This window comes from Caretta caretta, chromosome 7 (assembly GCF_965140235.1).
Source record: "Caretta caretta isolate rCarCar2 chromosome 7, rCarCar1.hap1, whole genome shotgun sequence".
Lineage (NCBI taxonomy): Eukaryota > Metazoa > Chordata > Testudines > Cheloniidae > Caretta > Caretta caretta.
This window is the reverse complement of record NC_134212.1, coordinates 39,933,675-39,953,854: the sequence shown is the minus strand read 5'-3', so window position 1 is coordinate 39,953,854 and position 20,180 is coordinate 39,933,675. Positions and strand designations below refer to the sequence as shown.

Sequence of the window (20,180 nt, the reverse complement as noted above, 5' to 3'; positions counted from 1 at the left end):
CAACCAGGGGTATGTGTACCCTTGGAGATACTAAGAATTCTTCCAAGGGCTACATCAACTCATCTAGATATTTTCATAGTTTACAACAGGCTACATAAAAAGCACTAGTCAAGTCAATACAAACTAAAGTTTCATAGGCAATGAGTTATTTATACTGCTCTGTATACTATACACTGAATGTAAGTACAATATTTATATTCCAATTGAATTATTTTATAAATTTATGGTAGAAATGAAAAAGTAAACAATTTTCCAGTAATAGTGTGCTGTGAGACTTTTGTGTCTGATTTTGTAAGTTTTTAAGTGAGGTGAAACTTGGGGGTACACAAGACAAATCAGACTCTTGAAAGGGGTACAATATTATGGAAAGGTTGAGAGACACTGCTGTAGGTAATGGGAGAAATACACTTCTATTTTAACTAGAATAAATATGTCCTATGGAATCAGAGAAATATAGGGTTGGAAGGGCCCTAAAGAAGTCATCAAGTCCAACCCCCTGCACTGAGGTAGAACCAAATATATCTAGGCCATTCCTGACAGGTGTTTGTCCAACCTGTTCTTAAACGCCTCCAATGATGAGGATTCCACACCCTCCCTTGTTTCAGCGCTTAACTACCTTTTGTAGTTAGAAAGTTTTTCCAAATAGCTAATCTAAATCTCCCTTATTCTTGTCATAGATTCAGTGGACATAGAGGATAATTGATCGCCAACCTCTTTCTAGGAGCCCTTAACTTATTTAAAGACTGTTTTCATGTCAGTCAATCTTCTTTTCTCAAGACTAAACATGCCCCCTTTTTTCCCTCCCAAGTGTAGTGCTTTTTTATGGTGCTACTGTGGCTCTAAGAGAATGAATAGAATCTCCAGAGTGTGGGAGCTGACAGTGGGAGGAGGCGGTTGCTTTTAGGTTGAACTGATAGTTAAGATGCTCTGTATATATGTTAATAAAGACTGTTAAGTTACTAGCAATGAATTACTTGCATATTAAAACAACACATGGTACCAGAACTAGGGTAAGTGATAAAAAGAACCAGAAGTTAAAAACAAAAAACCCTGAGGTGAAAGTTACTCAGAAGTGAAAAACAAGTTTGAATGGAATAAGATGGATCAATTAAGAGTTCCTCCACTTCTAAAAATGCCGAGAAATGCCGCAGAAAATTGGAAAAGGTTTAAATAAGAATTTGATTTATTTTGAGGGCATCAGGATCTACTCAGGAGGAAGTTGAACAAAAGATTGCTTCAGTACCTGCAATATTTTTTTAAAATAGCAATTTTATTATATAAGTCATTTGAGCTTAATTGTTATAGAAAAAGCTGACAATGAGTTTCTCTCTAAACATTTTGAGGAATATGAAACATGAAACATTGGAAATATTTCAGTTTCACTCCAGAAATCAAATGGATCAAGAGACTTTTGAATAATTTTTCAGCTCTAAAGATAAGAAGTCAGACACGTAATTTCCAAAATCTGAGTCAACGATAAGAGATCAAATTGGGATGGGTATAAAAAGATATCAGAGTAAGAAAAAGACTTTGTTAGAAGAACTAGATCTAAATCCGGGAAAAAAAAGTAAGAATTTGTCAATCTGCTGAACTTAATCAACAACAACTGTACATTTTAGAAAGAAAACAAACTGATGTGAATATGAACTTAATAAGAAAAAGTAAAAAACAAATCTATAGAGGAAACCAGTGAAAGTTAAAATATGTGAGCATATGAAAGAATGTTGTAGATGTGGAAGGAGGCACCAACCTAGATAATAGTCAACATATATTCAAATCTGTCTGTAAACTGAGACATCTGAAAAAAATTAGAAATATTCCTTTAGTTCAAAATTCAAAAGTTTCAGAGAAGATATTGAGTAAGAAAAACAGCGCTATCATTACAGATGAAGAAAATTTAGTTCTGGGTATTTTGAAATACTCTGAACTACCAGGAGGATTGGACAGTTTCACTGTCTACTGATGGAACATTTATTTAATATGTAATAGGTTTTCGTGCACAAACTAATGTAACTTCAGAAGAAATTATAAAATGCCGAAAAGTAAAGCCTTTAGTAAGGGAACAAATACATACTAATTTATGATTGTATAGTGGTGAAAAAAATCCTGTTCTTCTTCGACTAGTGTAGTGTAGGTGTGTCCCTATGCCTCTAATTGGAGATTTTTGGTAGCAGTGTCCCATTGAGCCCGCGCATGTGCCCACCCTCCCTCCTGGTCAGCCTCCAGGCTAGGGCGAACCCCCCTCACTTCCTTCTCTACCGCCTTTGGCCTCAGACAGAAGGAGCAGTTGTCCCTTCCTTATCTGTGTCATTAGCATAAGTACTGTTTGTTTTGTTACCTTTGCTCTCCTTAAAAGTAGTTAGGCTAAAAGAAAAGGAGTACTTGTGGCACCTTAGAGACTAACCAATTTATTTGAGCATAAGCTTTCGTGACCTACAGCTCACTTCATCGGATGCATACTGTGGAAACTGCAGAAGACATTATATACACAGAGACCATGAAACAATACCCCCTCCCACCCCACTCTCCTGCTGGTAATAGCTTATCTAAAGTGACCACTCTCCTTACAATGTGTATGATAAGCAAGGTGGGCCATTTCCAGCACAAATCCAGGTTCTCTCACCCCCCCCCTCCAAAAACCACACACACAAACTCACTCTCCTGCTGGTAATAGCTTATCCAAAGTGACCACTCTCCTTACAATGTGCATGATAATCAAGGTGGGCCATTTTGGTTATCATGCACATTGTAGGGAGGAGTGGTCACTTTGGATAAGCTATTACCAGCAGGAGAGTGAGTTTGTGTGTGTGTGTTTTGGGGGGGGCTGAGAAAACAGCAGACCCCCACCCCCCCAGAAAGGCTTGTAAAAAGAGCTCCTCCGAGTAGCTGGCCAGCCAGAGGGGTTCCCCAGTGCGGCCATGTCGGCACCGATCCCCACACATGGGCTCCGAGTAGCTGGCCAGCCAGTGGGGGTTCCCCAGTGCGGCCACCTCGGTAGGACGACCCCGGCAGCTCTGAAGCACTGACAAGGGGCCCCCTGCTGTGAGCTCTGCTGCCGCACCGTCCCCACAGCACCGAGGGGCTTCCACAGTCAGGCTCTCAGGCAACGATACCGCCCCCTAAGGAGAGTGGCACAGAAAAACCCTTTGGTACCAGGTGCAACAAAACTCCCACCTAGGAAGTGTTCTGCACCTTCCCAACCTTCGACACTGACAGCGTACTACAGACACTCCTCTGTGGTACCACCTGAGCCCATGGTAACACACCTGCTCTGGTACTCTGGAGACCTGTGGCCTCATTACCCAGGGAGAGCCAATTACCGTACCATCTCTAAAATAGTGGCACCAACAAACTTTCTGCACAACAAAACTCTCATTTAGGGAGTGCTCTGCCCAGCTATCGGTACTGACAATGTACCACAGACACTCCTCTGTGGTACCAAATGAACCCATGGTACTGCATGAGCTCTGGTACCCTGGAGACCTGATGATTGGGGAAGAACCACAACCCCCATTACTTGGTACCAGGACCCCGGTATCAAGCACATCCCAGCACCCAGAATCGCTCTTGGCAGTGGGCTGTATACTGCCAATACCCCAGTCAGCACCACCCTTACCCACTGACGAATCTGACACTGGCCAGGAGGAGATCATTTCCCCGGCCCTCATCTTGGCCCACTGTCACACTACAAGGGTCCTCCCAAATTCCATCAATCCAACCTACAATCGCGGTACAGGCCCCCTGATGTAAGCCCACTGCCCATACCCGCCTTCCTCCCTCCCCCCCCAAGGTCATATTGTAATTCTTGGGCGACGTACACACACATGTCGTGACCATCCCCGGTGTCTCTCAGGGAGAGTCCGCCAGATGGTTTGCTACAGCCTGGCTGTCCAGAGCACCTGAGCTACTCCTCCAGCACACTTCTCCTCATCTCTCCCAGATGAGGCTGTGCTGCCCACCCCTCATCACTAGGTGAAGATTTTAAGAACTTTCTGCATCTTACCAAGAGGGTGGCAGACGAGCTGCAGATTCCCCTACAGGAGGTGGCAGATTCACATCACAAGTTAGTGGAAATTCTGCATACCACCTTCTCATCCAGAATTATCCTCCCAATTAATGAGGCAATTCTAGATCCTACCAAAGTCATCTGACAGACACCAGCCTCCATCGCACCATCCAGCAACAGAGTGTCAAAACAAAACAAAACATAAAAAAAACCCAAAAAACCCAACCCCTACATCTCTACCCAAAGAGGCAGACTTTGTTTTCAACATCCGCAACCCAACTCCATCATAGTGGATGTGGTTAATGCACGAAGCAAGCAACATGATGCCAAGTCAACTCCGTATGATCAGGCTTGGCAAGATGACGTAATCATAGACAACATTACTGTTTAGAGTCATAAATCACTAAACTGTCATGACCAAATACAATTTTATTAATTATGGGAAACCCAATGTGTTTCTGGAACATTACTGGGAAACACAAAAAGAACAGATTCAGACCATTCTTAGAGATGATCAGTTAATAGCCAGACTGGTCCTAGAGACAGCATTGGATGTAGCTGTTACAGCTGCCCGCCCAGTCTCCATGACAGTGGTACTGAGGAGGGTTGTGTTGGTTTTGGGTTTTTTTAATTTTTTTTTGCTACATCTCTCTAGATTACCCAAAGAGCTACAGACTTCCAGTTTGAAGGGCCAAACTCTTTGCAGAGAAGACAGATTTTCTCTCCACATCCTGAAGGATTCTCGGACCACGTTAAGAATCTACCCTGTGGGACAGAAGAGAAGATCTACCTCTCAACCACATGACAAGTCACAATCTTCTCAATACCCACCATCTAAGTGCTGTTATGAGCCACAGTGTAAGAGGACCAGGGCTCAAAAATGGGAACAGTCTGCACCCTAGTCTGTGACTTCTCAGACTGCCTCTTATAAGCACTTTTGATGAGCTGGTCGAGGGCTTGAACAGTGATACCTTACAGCATCAGGTGCAATCTGTATACCTGTCTCGCCACTCAGAAGTCACCTTGCCCTACTTCACAGCAGTTAGGACCAGCTCTAAAGCAAGGAGATTGATTTCTAGCCCTGAACCTACCGGGTACCTACTTCCATATCTCAATACAACCACCGTACAGGAGATTTCCTACTGCTTACCTTTGGGGCAGGATTATTATAGGTACAGACTACTCCACGCAGGGTAGTCTCCAAGGTTCACTTCACTGTAGCAGCATACTAACCCTGGTACAGTGACTAGACTTTATCAGCACCAACCTTGATGCAGTACAAGCGAGAGCATTCCTCTTGCTACCCACATTCACCACCCTGGGACACGTCTCCCTAATATGCGGGGGAGATCACCTACACAACCACAAGGTTCAAGACAAATGGCCTTCCACAGAAATGACCTTCCATATCACTCTTTTGGGGCTAAGGGCTGTCAGGAGTGCCTGTGCACACTTTCTGCCTTTCATCAAAAACAACACACAAAGGTCATGATGGACTTAATGTGACCTGTATGTTTTGTATAAACCACCAAGGAGCTGCCAGATCTCCCTCCCTCTATAAGACACCATTCAAACTTTGGAATTGATGCACCCATCACAATGTGTTCATCTCAGCTGCCTATCTACCAGGGATACAGAACATCACAGCCGATAGTCTCAGTTGCAATTTTCTCATGACAATGAGTGTGTACTGAATTCAGAGGTGCTTCAACATATATCCGCCCTTTGGGGAATCCTGACTATCGATCTCTTTGTTACTTAATGGAACAAGAAAGGTCCTTGTTACTGCTCCAGGGCCGGCCTGGGGAAACATTCACTGGCAGTTGCCCTCATCTTCCCACGGGACAGGGCCTACTTGTATGTCTTTTCCCAGTTTCCTACTCTATCCAAGATTCTGTTGAAAATTCAACGAGACATAGCGAGAGTTATTCTGATTGCCCCCCTTGACCATGACAAGTCTGGCTACCTTACTGACACAGATGACAATATGCCCTCCTGGTTCTCTTCAGCCCATCCCTCACCCACTCTCTCAAAACAGTGGGCTGACCCTTCACCCCAACCTGCGGGTCCTCCACCTCCAGGCTTGGCTCCTTCTTAGTTCCAAGGCTTAGAGGCAGAATGCTCTGACAAGCTGAAAGATGTGTTGTAACACAACCAGAAGTTGACCACTCGACATACTTATCTACAAAATGGAAACAACTCCAAGCGACTCCAAATACACAGACCCAACCTCATCTTTCCTCCCTCTGATTTTGCACTACATTTTAAACTCTTACTCAGCTCCCTTAAGGTTCATCTCGTGGTGAAATCGGCTTCCCTCTTGGTGTTTACTCACCCACTAATGTGTAGGTTCTTTAAGGGCATTGGGAATCTCTTCCCGCATGTGACACCACCCACTCCAGCCTGGGACTTTAACCTAGTTTTCAGGGCTTTGACTAGACCTCCCTCTGAGTCCAGGCACCTTGTTCTCTCTTACACCTGTCCATGAAGACAGCATTACTAATTGCCATCACCTCAGCTAGGCACATAGGAGAAATAGCAGCCCTGATGGCACATCCATCGTTCATGGCCTCTTTTTTTTTTTTTTTTTTTTTAAAGACAAAGTAACTCTAAGGCCATATCCCAAGTTTCTCCCTACTTTCTCTGCACTTTTCATATGAATCAACAGATCCATCTCCCTGTTTTTTCCCAAAACCACATTGTAACAACTGGGAGATAACTGTGCATATGCTAGATAATAGAAGGACATTAGCATTCTACTTGGATAGGACTAAGGACTTCAGGAAATCCCCTAAACTCTTCCTTTTGTCCACAGAAAGATCCAAAAGCTCTGTGATATCGGCTCAAAGACTATCCAAATGGGTCTCTAGTTGCATTAATCACTTATCAAGGGAGCAACTTGCTTCCAGTCCAGAGTCCATACGCACCCCACGAGGTCAGTTTCTACCTCAATCACATTCCATAGGGATACTCCTATCTCAGCAATCTATAGAGCAACGAGTTGGGCCTCTGCCCATACTTTCACAGAACATTATGCGATCACTGAAGATTTGGCCGCTGACATCATCCTTGACTCTACGGTACTCTCTGTAGCAAAAGACTCCACCCTGAAGTCCCAGCCTCCAGTGGTGGGTACTGCTTGGGAGTCACCTACAGTGGAGCACCCATAGGGACACTACTCAAAGAAGAAGAGGAAGTTACTCATCTTGTGCAGTAACGATGGTTCTTCGAGATGTGTGTGCCTATAGGTGCTCCACCACCCGCCCTCCTCCCCTCTATTTTGGAGTTCTCTATAGGGCTCTGCGGTAGAGAAGGAAGTGAAGGGGGTTCGCCCATGCAGTGCTAAATAGCCTTGAGGCAGACAAGAGGGAGGGAGGGCACATGCGCAGGCTCAATGGGACACTGCTACCAAAAATCTCTGATTAGAGGCGCAGGGGCACACATACACCTATAGTGACACACATCTCGAAGAACGACCGTTACTGCACAAGGTGAGTAACTTCCTCTTATAGGTAATTTGTGAATTACAGGTGTAAGCTAAAGATAATTAAGAAAACATAAGATTTGTAGTAGTTAAGGGACAAGGAATTTCTATTTTAGGTTTATCACTAAATCTAATTGGTAGATTTCAGATTATTCAGAATTCTGAAACACTGGAAACAGAATGTTAATTTACAGTTATGCCCTGGCATTGGTGAAGTGGATACAATGTATAAAATACAGTTAAATGAAGCAAAGAAACCAGTTATACATGCAACTAGAAAAATACCCTTAGCTATTAAGAAATGGGCTACAAAAGGAATTGGAAAGGTTAGTTAATTTAGATATAACTAAAAGAGTGGAAGAGCTGACTGAGTTGGTGAATTCATTAATAATAGTAACAAGAAAGATGGATCCTTACGGTTATGTTTAGATCCAAAAGACTTAAGGTAGTATGTTAAAAAGGAACATTTTAAAATATTTCATAGGGAAAAAATATTTGGACAAATAGGAGCAAAATACTTTTCTTCTTCAGATGCTTTTAATGGATTTTGGCAAATACCACTGGCACAAGACAGTCACGTGCTACGTACGTTTAGCACATCTTTTGGACATTACTGTTTTAAAAGATTCCCTTTTGGATTATGTTCAGCTCCAGAGGTATTTCACAGAGAATTACAAAAGATTTTTGAAAATATAGATGTCACACAAGTGTACATGGATAATATAATAATGAGGAAGATCTTTAGAAAAGCGTGATATAAGATTAACTAAAGCATTATCTAGAGCAAAAGAAGCAGAATTAGAAATAAATGTTATTAGAGTGCAAGAATTAAAGTTTTTAGAAGAAATACTGACCAGTCAAGGATTACAGATTGATCCACAATGAATACAAGTCATTGATAACATTGTTTACCCAAAAGAAAAGGAAACTTTACAGAAAATTTTGGGTATAGTTAATTTTACAGGAAAATACATACCTAGCCTATCAGAAAAAACAACAGATTTAATGGCTCTACTTTGTAAAAATAATCAATGGAACTGGGACTGTCAACATCAACAAGAATTTAAGCAGCTTAAGCAACTAATAAAAATAGCGCCAGTATAATTCTATTTATACGTTCAAAACTATCTTCCAAACAAGGCATAGGAGCAGTTCCACTACAAAAGTATGGTGATCCATGGAAACCAGTTGCTTATGAATCTAGAGCTATGTCAAAAACAGAATGTCAGCACACTCAAACAGAAAAAAATGCTTTGGCATTAGCTTTTGCAGGCAAAAGAAAATCATACTTATATTAATATTTAGTAGAGCTGTACTGGCAGAAACAGAGCATAAATCATTAGTTAATATTTCAAAAAGGAATGGGACATCCGGAGCCATGATAGAGGATTGCATGATTGAGGATTAGAAACCGAATGATAGAATATGAAGCTATAATGGTAGAAATTGGGTTTAGAAAGCTACTATAACAAATGAGGTAGCATCTCAATCTTACGTCATCATGAGTAATAATGGTCAAGTGTATAGACGAAAGTGGAGACATTTGCAATGGTTACCTGGAATACCGGACTCAGCTGAAAGAAGAAATGATACAGTACAGCAACAAGAGCACCAAGAAAATGAAAATTACATAATTCCACTAAGCAATAAGAACCAATTCAATAACACAGCAAATATAGAAATTAGACAGTCATTGCCTCAGATAAGACCTGTTAAAAGACTTATAGAAAGTTAAGATAATTCTGATAAATATATAAAAGAATAAATTTGTGCTAAAAAGTTGAAAGAAGATGTGGTGTTATTGTGGCTTTAAGAGAATGACAGAATCTCCAGGCAGTTGGTTTTAGGTTAGACTGATTGAGTTAAGATGGTTATCACTACATATCTAATAAAGACTGTTGTTAAGTTACTAGCCATGAATTAATATTAAGACTAGTGGATTACTTGAATATAAAACAACATATTTTGCACTTTTCTTTACTGAATTTGACCTTGCTGATTTCAGACCAGTTCTCTAATTTGTCAAGGTCATTTTGAATTCTAATCCTGTCTTTCAAAGTGCCTGATGCCCCTTCCTCCCTCCAAGCTTGGTGGCATCTGGAAATTTTATAAGCATATGCTCCACTCCACTCCAAGTAATTTATGAAAATATTGAATGGTTCCAGACCCAGGACTGACCCCATGGGATCTCATTAGATACACCCTCCCAGTATGACAGCAAACCATTGATATCTACTCTGAGTAGGGTATTTCAACCAGTTGTACATTCACCTAAAAGTAATTTCATCTGGACCACATTTCCCTAGGTTCCTTATGTGAATGTCATGTGGGACTGTGCAAAAGCCTTACTAAAAATCAAGATATATCATGTCTCCTGCTTTCCCCCCATTCACTAGGCCACTAATCCTGCCAAAGACAATTAGATTTGTTTGGCATGATCTGTTCTTGACAAATCCATCTGGCTATTCCTTATAACCCTCTTAGCCTCAAGGTGAATATGATGTTTTTGTTTAATAATTTGTTCCAGTATTTTTCCAAGTATTGAAGTTAAGCTGAAGAGTCTATAAATCCCTGGGTCCTTTTTGTTCCCCTCTTTAAAGATAGATACTATGTTTGCCCTTCTCCAGTCCTCTGGGACCTCACCCATCCTCCAGGAGTTCTCAAAGATAATTGCTAATGATGCTGAAATTGTTTCAGTTAGTTCCTTAAGTACCAGAGGATGATTTCCTAAGGCCCTGCTGACTTGAATACATCTGACTTATTTAAATATTCTTTCCCTATTCTGGCTAGCATCCTTCTCCCTTTCTATTAATACTAATTGTGCTGTGTATCTGGTCACCATTAACCTCTTTAGTGAAGACAGAAACAAAATAATCATTAAACACCTCAGCTGTCTTGATATCGTCCATTATTAGCTCTCCTTCCTTGGTACGTAGCAGATCTACACATTCCTTCATCTTTCTCTTGCTCCTAATATATTTAAAGAACCTCTTCTTGTTGCCTTTTATGTCCCTTGCTAGTGTAATTCACTCTCTTCCTTAGCCTTTCTGATTTTGTCCCTATATGGCTGTACTATTCTACTGTACTCCTCCATAGCAATGAATCCATGTTTCCACTTTCTGTAGGAGACCTTTTTGATTTTTAGGTCATTAAAGAGCTCCTGATGGGATCATATTGACCTCGTACTATTCTTCCTATTTTTCATTCATATTAGGTTAGTTTTCAGCTTTGCCTTTAATATTATTTCCTTGAGAAACTGCCAGCTCTCCTTAACTCCTTTATCCCTTTCTTCGTATGGGGCCTTACCTACCAGTCCTCTGAGTTTCTTAAAGTCTGCTTTTCTGAAGTCCACTGTCCTCATTCTACTGCTCTCACTCCTTCCATTCCTTAGAATCATGAAATGAATCATGAATGAGAGTGACTAATCCTCTAAGCATTTGCACTGTATGTTTGTCAGTTCTGTCCTGTCTGGCTTACTTTTGCCCTTCTAAGCTATACAGGAGTCAACCCAGCAAACTAATCCTAGAATGCAATAAGATGAAACATTTCTTCCTTTCTTCAGACATAAAGGCAGAAGACTTGTGACGAAATAAAAATACTTACTGATTTTTATAAAATAACGGTTTTCCCCCTTTGTTGAAATTTCTATTCTCAATTTGATTTGAAAAGGCCTTTGTTAGCCTAAAGGGGATGAGTTTGAGCCTTTCAGGGGCTGACATTTTTTCATGAAGATTTAATTCATGTATGTATTGCTGGTCTTCTGTGCAAAAATTAGTTTAAACATGATACAGCGGATACTGATATTTTCATGTTTTACATTTACTTTGCAGGGTCTGATTCTTTATTCTGTAGGAGAAAACAAATACATTGAGCAAAACCCCAGCATTCAGTTTAGAGTTGTATGTTATTGGAGCATTTTGTTAGAAGGTGTGGTCTTTCAGTGATGACTGAGGATACGCCTACACTGCATGCCACTTGTGGTGGCATCTAGCCTATGTGTATCCACATGCCACAGTGAAAACAGGCTGTGTCCACCCTGTGGCGTATACATGTGCCAGTGAAAGGTTCTGGGAGGGAGGAAGCAGCTGGGAGCTGATGGAGCCTTTTCCGGGTGCCTTTCCCCTGCCAGAGTCTTTCCCTTTAGTGAAGAAAGGCTTCAGCAGGTCCCCACAGCAGGGAAAGTCTCCTGCTGCAGGGAGGCAGCTGTGGAGGGAGGACATTACATGGCTAAAAACAGTAGTATAGATGAGGGGAGTCACTGCTTGGGCAAGTACAGAGCTGTGCGGGGTACATACCCACAAGGTTCAGGTGTGTCTTTACTCACCTATGTAGTGCCTCCCCATCTACTATACTGGTACTTATATCCATGCTTGGGGAAGGTATAGTGTATGTATTCTACACATCACCGAAAGGAGTGTGCATGTAGACACTGCTTTTGGTAGATATAAATACTTTGAATGGAAGGATGGTCCAGTGGTTAGGACACTAGTATATCACTTGGGAAACTGGGGCTTATGTCCCTGTTCCACCACAGAATGCCTCTGTGATTTTGGTCAAGTCACTTAGGATCCTTCGAGGATCCAGGGTTTAGTTTCTCTGAACCTCAGTTCCACATCGGTAAAATGGAGATAGCAGTAAATCCCTAGTTTACAGGGGTAAATACATTCAAGATTGTTAGGCACTCAGACACCTAAATACTTTTAAAAATTTGCCACTAACTTCCAATGAAATCAACCGGAGTTAGGTGCCTAAATACCTTTAAAATCTGGTTCTCAGATATTATGATAATGGGTGCCATAGAACTAACTAACTAAGATACTTTTTAGATGGGACAGAGAGAATGCAAAGTTCATGTGTGGTGTGTTCCCCCCACCTCTCACTCACACACACACGGAGTTTGGACAGTTCATATTTTAAAATGAAATTTTTAAAATAAAATGCCATGCATTTTAAAGTAATTTAATGGAGCGGATTTGATCGAGATTTGACTGCATAGGATTAAAATAATTTATTTTTCAAAGTGCCAGTTGATATCCAGAGAGATGTTCAAAGACACCACACTGCCATTGCAGATAGGCTTGGTTTGGAGAAGACACACTAAGGGTTTTATCTGGATGATCCCAGGGCCATCAGTGCTTTGAAATTCAAATCTAAATGAATTGCACTGAATAGTGAAAACTAAAAATCACAGCAACTCAAAACAACATACTTTTTATTGCTTAAAATGATGCACACAGAGCACTTTCTATATGTTACTAACATTGACTAGAAATTTGTAAAATCCAAAGGAAAACATATTTGCTCTGAATCCAGCACACCACCTCCCAACATAATTTTATGGAAGTGTTCTCTCTCAGCCATAGACTAGATGGCAATAGACAAAAACCCAAACAAAACCAGAGTTTTATTAACCCCATGTAGTAAATGTTTTATTTTCTACATGCCACTATCTGTGTTGGACAGAAATACTAAATAAATGCAGGATTCTTCTTCATTTCCTATCCTGGTTAGTTGTGTAGCGCTGCTGTAGACTGGTTGACATTTGTGTTGAACACAAACATATTTTGCAAGGTGAAATTAGTTTTGAAAGTTTGGTCTATGGGGGTCACATCCGCAGTCGTTACTCAAGCAAGATGTCACATTCACATCAGGAGGAGTTTTCTTTGTGAAAAAACTACAGGACTGGGCCCATGGTTTGAAGAATGTTTTGGGGCTCCTTGTGGATGCAGGACGTTACACTGTAAAAAACTGAGATATTATCACTATTAAAAACAAAGGTTTCTGGCTCTGGAAACACTGGAAGATAAAACTGATCAAGGACTAAATCCTGAATACTGTCCCCAGTCCATATAAACTGGATGTGACGGAAACCCCCTGGGAGCTGCCACCTGATGTGCCAAGACTACTTCTGCCCCTGCTTTCCCTGCCAGCTTAGGACTCCAGCACCCTGTCTTGCTGAGCCAGACACGCCAGTCTGCTCTAACACAGACACAGGGTCTGAACCACGTGCCCCAAAGCTGCAGTCTTAACTGAAAGCAAGTTAAGAAGTGTTCCTGCCTTTAGCACTCAGATGCCCAACTCCCAATGGGGTCCAAACCCTAAATAAATCAATTTTACCCTGTAAAATTGTAAAGCTCATGCTCAAATAAATTGGTTAGTCTCTAAGGTGCCACAAGTACTCCTTTTCTTTTTGCGAATATAGACTAACACAGCTGTTACTCTGAAACCTCTCTTTACCCTGTATAACGCTTAAGTGGTTCCAAGTATTAACAGACAGAACAAAGTGAATTACCAAGCAAAATAAAATAAAACATGCAAGTCTAAGTCTAGTACAGTAATAAAACTGAATACAGATAAAATCCTCACCCAGTAAGCTTCCTTTTACAGACTAGACTCCTTCTAGTCTGGGTCCAGCAATCACTCACACCCCCTGTAGTTACTGTCCTTTGTTCCAGTTTCTTTCAGGTATCCTTGGGGGTGGAGAGGCTCTCTCTTTAGCCAGCTGAAGACAAAATGGAGGAGTCTCCCAGGGGCTTAAATAGACTCTCTCTTGTGGGTGGAGACCCCCTCCTCTCCCCTATGCAAAGTCCAGCTACAAAATGGAGTTTTGGCATCACCTGGGCAAGTCACATGTCCATGCATGACTGAGTTCCTTGCCAGCCAAGCCACATTCCTGGGAAAGCTCAGATGTGAACTGCTTGTCTCCAAGTTCATTGTTGGCTTAAGGGCTTCTTGATTGGGCACTTACTGAGAATAGTCTTTTCTCAGGAAGCTGACCAACCGCTTCACTAAAACTTACTCAGAATCAAAACATGTATGCAGCCAATATTCATAACTTTGAATATAAAAATGATACATGCATACAAACAGGATTAATAGATTCAGTAGATCATAACCTTTACAGAGATATGTTACACCATATATGTAGCATAAAACACATTCTAGTTATGTCATATATACATTCATAAGTTTATTTCCATAAAGCCTTATGCAGGGCACCGTCACACTGGAGTCCTGTGAAACTCATTAAGGAAGAAACCTTTCCACCCCAGACATCACAAGAATAGCAGAGCAACAGCAATGGACCCAGTGGCCCCTGCTACCTTCGCCTTCCAAATTCCTCCTGTGCACAGCGACAAAAAGAAACCCTGTGGACTACAGCCACGTTTATGCAGGGAATATAGGATCGTCCTATCCTGACTCCTTCCTCCTCCTCCTATTTTAGGGACATTCCTGATTGTGGCTGTGGAGGGATTTTCCCCTAAGTCTCTGGTCACAAATGGAGTAAGACTTGTCACTAGCCATGAACAACATGAATATATGAGCAGGCAGCACTCAAAATTCTTGATGTCAATCAATTAAGAACATAATGCGCTTAAAGATTCAACTTCTCTCCTAAGATGCAAAATGGCCAATCACCCAGAATGCTCCTTGCAGGGAAGGGGAACATGTGTAGTGTATTGTAACTACTGTTCACATTACTGGCTGAAAAACTGATTTGTTTCCTTGTTTTCCTAGCTTCCCTTTGAAAATCCGCTGTCCTGGACCTAATTAGGGCATTGCCTGGATGATGCACATTAAGTGGCATATTACCTCAGAACAGCTTGAAGGTTGCCAAGCATGTCCTGGCCCTTTGTTTCCTAATTAAACAAATAACAAAATGAGACTGAAAGAGTATGGTTGAATTTGGCCCTCAGGGTTAGAGTTTCACAAGGGTGCTCCACTGGTCAGTGATAATGGCAAGGTAAGATCTAGTGTTGGAGCCAAGTCTACTCTAAGCATAAAGAGCTCCAGAGGGCCTGCCAGTAAACTTCTTATTGCTATGGGCTAGATCCTGAGCCTGTGGAAATCAGTGAAGGAGCATTGAGTTAAATTTGGAACTGCACCCATTTACACCAGATAAAGATCTCATCTAGCAGGTGTCATTTTTCCAAGCTCTTCAGTGGTTGATATTAGGGTTAATAGCAGATCTTCATGCTTATTTTGATTATTAAGGCTGAAGTAATCTGGTGAATTATTTGTGAGTCATGAGTACTTGATGGTGCTAAATATGGCCAAAACTGCCTTAGAGAAGGACTGGACAGATGAGGCAGTGTCACAAGAACTAGAAATTAATTTGTTTTGCCAGCAATGATGCTTTAGTCATAATGGAATATCTTAATCATCTGTCTTTGGATAGAATAAAAACTGGAGCACTCAGGTACTTAACATTTTAAAGCAACACTGCATAGAAAAGGGCCAAATTTTACAACAACCTCCTTTACATTTGGGCCTGGAATTTTCTCTGCACAAACAAGACTGGAGCAAATCAAGTAATACCCAACCTGTACATGTAAAAACCCAATCAACTGACTGGCATGTTTACTACATTGCAGAAGCACAGTTTCTGTCCAACACAAGGACTGTAGCGAAAAGCAATGACGTCTAAAAAAGCCAAATAGAGGTGAATTTGAAAGGCCTGGGGGGGTTGGTTTTATTTTCCAAAAAGGATTTTCAAAAGCCTTTGCAATAATCACAATTCCTATACCATCACAACTCACCTAAACTTCTAGGCCAATTACAGCAGTCCACGGAGAAGAAAGAAGAGACCATGGTACATGTGAACAAGACAGTATTTCCACTCCTCTCCCTGCATCATGGGGTCTGATATTATGATATGCTGAGAGCCTCAGATATAGGATCCCACCCTTGTTAACCCCAGTTTCTTGATTTCCTCCTTAATGCTTGTAAAGTGCCTTCAGATCCTTGGAGAAAAGATCCTCTGGAAGAGCACAGTACAGCAGTGGTACAGTGTGTTACACGTCAACAGGTAAGTGACTTATTTGCTAATAATTGACTTTTCTTGTCCATATGTTCCATTTTAATAGATTGTTTTCCTGGACTGGACAGATACACTGGCTACCAAGAGTTCAGCAACTACCAAGGTGGTGACTAGACTGCTGTGGGCATTCAATGGAGGCTCTTCGTTGAAAACAGAACACAGATTTCATGTCCAAGCAGAGAGATTCTCTTTCTGTTGATTATATGAGGTTTTACCCGCACAGCTCTTTATACACATAACAGCAATGAGCTGCTTCCATTCATGCTCAGCATTGGTTTTATATTACAGGGAAAGGGAAAATATTTAGTCCAACCAATTTGCGCAGAGGATTCTGATGCTGCCACAGCTATTCCTGAAAAGATGCTGCATCTTTTGTTGGTGCCACTGTATGTTTACAAGCATCGAGACAACAGGCAGCCTCTGGATCTTTACAAGCAAATTTTCATTCCCAAACCCCAGAACTTCTGGTGCAGAAAGTCATTAAATGTCTTGGCTTGTTTAATGCCATCTGGTATTGCAGGTGATGGTATGCAACTGCCCTGAGAGCAACTCAGTAGTATTTTGCCAAAAATCTTCCCTGAGCAAGACAATAAATATCTATCTAGCGATAAACAGAAGTGTCAGGTTCTGTTAGGGAATTATTTCTAGGTCATTTCAGTTCACTGCACTGTGTCAAAAATGTTTCCTTGAATGAGTGACCAACATAATTAATCAAAACATTGTGGAAGAAACACCAATTTACACTGAAGGAAACACTAACTTTGCCCCGAAAATGACAGAGCCCAGCATTTTGAATTCCCTCTTTACCAATTGTCATATATTAGCAATAAATAAAACTCTCATCTTTAGCATACAAAGGACAATCACTGCCACTTTCCAACAAAGTGAACTGTGCTAGTACCTAAAGGAAAACAAAGCTCTATTTTTCAATGTCTGCTTCAGGATCCTTAAACTAAAATCTAGATTTTTTTTAACTGAATTTGGGTAGAAACCCAGCTAAGGATAAACCCTCCCAAACCAATTAGATTAAATTAATCCCAGGCTTAATTCCATCAAAGACAGAAGATGGGCACAGTGATTAATTAGGTCCATTGTCCTGCATCACTATAATAGGATGTAATCTGTGACCTTTAGGAGTCGGCTCAGCCTGAATGAACATCATTGTCTAATGACACCTTTCCCCATTGCTTTGAGAATTTGGCGTCCTTGGGCTGCAATTCAGCAAAGCCATGGTTATGTTCCACCAAAGTCAATATGACTTAAGCATATGCCTAAAGTTAAACATGTGCTTATGTGCTTTGAATAGGGATGGACCACTGAACTGGGGCCTCTTGGGCATGTGATTACTGTTCACTAAACCCAGCTCTGTGGGACTTGGGCTTGTGGACTCAATGTTTCCCAATCAGTTCTTGAGTGTCCACACTGCACTGTAAACCTGGGTTTACAGTTGCTGGGCCTGGGTCTTTCAGCCATGTGAACACATCCATATTTCTGACTCAGGTCTGTGGCTTGAGCTGTGTCCACACTGCAAAATGACAGGCTTGGACCCACATCACAGCGGAACTCAGGCTCTGATCCACCCCACCCAGCAGGGTTCTGGGATCCAAGTCGTGAGTGCTTGCTTCCCCAAGCCAGACTGATCTACATGTAGACAGAAGCAGGCTGAGGCTCAGGCCAGAGTCAAAGTCCAGCCTTAGTATGCAGTGTAGACATACCCTATGTCTACATTGCAAAAGCTCTGCAGGATCTAGCTACCTGAGCTAGCTTGAATCCAGCTACTTCGGGTAACAATAGCAGCAAAGACAGTGCAGTGCAAGCTTCAGAGCAGGCTAGCAAGCTGAGTATATACCCAGCATCGGCGCCAGGCCTGTACTACCTGCCCAGAGGCCCATGCTGTGCTGTCTTCACTGCTATTGTTAGCCGCGCTGGCTGGACTCAAGCTAGTTCAGGCAGGCCAGCCTTTGTGCAGCTTTACAGTGTGGACAAACCTAAGAGGCACACGTCCCTGTGCTTCTCCTGGGGTGGTACCTCCACGTGCTCCCTGACACCAGGGGCTGTAGCAAAGCTACCATGTAGCTGACTGAAAATAAGAGACACCTCCTAAGTTGCAGTAAGTCCACTAAACTGTTCGTTGAAGTGGTGGCAAGGCAGGCTGAGCTGATGGCTGTTTTACCAGCTCTTCCATCAGTCATAATGTAGTTTTGTGTAAAGGGACTTGTGGAAACTGGATGATTTGTATAAAGGATAAGCTGTTTCTTTGTAAGGGTAATCTATATAGAGATGATGTTTGTAACTGAAGGCTAGAGGTTCAGATAATGAAAACATTCTCTGTTCAGCTAAATCCCTTGGGAAAAGATGGTATTTCTGCATGAGATTAGTGCCATTTCCCAGATGTAAAGGAATGAGGATCTAGGGTAAATATCTCATGGTTAACTCGTTTTTATAGCATTGAAAAAAAGACAAAACAATATAAATAAATAAAACAAAACAAAACAAAACAGGTATGAAAATATTTCATCTGTCCAACAAGATCAAAGTCCAGGGTAGCCCATTTGTGAATACATGTATCTGCTCAGATAAAATCTCCTGTACACACCAAGTAAATAGCTGAGAGCAAAAAATGCACATATATTTACATACTCAAAACAATGGAAAACCTGAAACACATGGATATTCTTTTTGATAGTGAATGGCATGGAAAAAACAAAATTAAATTAGTACTTTATCTAAACACACTGGCTGTATTCCAGCCAGAGGTGATTTTGTATTACAAGAGTTACATGTTGAAAAAAAAAAAAAACTTTACTATTTCTAATTCTGATCAAATGAATGGCTGTGTGAAAACAAAATATTGGCACTGACTGCTACTAACTGGAAATGGTAAATACACACATAGTCCGTATTGAAAAAGAGGAATAAAGGAGAAAGGTCACAATGAATTGCTCCATCAATATCAATTACTACACAGAACTTTCAATTAGCACAATACTTTGCATTACTATATTATACTTCAGTAGGACAACTCACATCCTTAAGTTTAGGCATGGGTTTAAGCACCTTGCTGAGTCAGAGCCTGTCAAGGTTCCTCCCCCACTCTGAACTCTAGGGTACAGATGTGGGGACCTGCATGAAAAACCTCCTAAGCTTATCTTTACCAGCTTAGGTCAAAACTTCCCCAAGGTACAAAATATTACACCCGTTATCCTTGGAATGGCCGCTACCACCACCAAACTAATACTGGTTACTGGGGAAGAGCTGTTTGGACGCGTCTTTCCCCCCAAAATACTTCCCAAAACCTTGCACCCCACTTCCTGGACAAGGTTTGGTAAAAAGCCTCACCAATTTGCCTAGGTGACTACAGACCCAGACCCTTGGATCTTAAGAACAATGAACAATCCTCCCAACACTTGCACCCCCCCTTTCCTGGGAAATGTTGGATAAAAAGCCTCACCAATTTGCATAGGTGACCACAGACCCAAACCCTTGGATCTGAGAACAATGAAAAAGCATTCAGTTTTTACAAGAAGACTTTTAATAAAAAATAGAAGTAAATAGAAATAAAGAAATCCCCCCTGTAAAATCAGGATGGTAGATATCTTACAGGGTAATTAGATTCAAAAACATAGAGAACCCCTCTAGGCAAAACCTTAAGTTACAAAAAAGATGCACAGACAGAAATAGTTATTCTATTCAGCACAATGCTTTTCTCAGCCATTTAAAGGAATCATAATCTAACACATACCTAGCTAGATTACTTACTAAAAGTTCTAAGACTCCATTCCTGTTCTGTCTCTGGCAAGAGCAGCATACAGACAGACACAAACCCTTTGTTTATCTCCCTCCTCCCAGCTTTTGAAAGTATCTTGTCT

General features: G+C 41.3%; 1 long non-coding RNA gene across 1 annotated transcript in view; it reads right to left on the bottom strand.

The window, feature by feature from the left end:
* Positions 1-12,772: 12,772 nt before the first annotated feature.
* The window catches only part of LOC142072875 (uncharacterized), a 53,967-nt gene continuing 46,559 nt past the window's right edge, over positions 12,773-20,180 (bottom strand). Inside the window, exon 3 of the long non-coding RNA XR_012669477.1 lies at positions 12,773-13,238. This is a non-coding gene — a long non-coding RNA (uncharacterized LOC142072875). The remainder of the gene's footprint in view (positions 13,239-20,180) is intronic.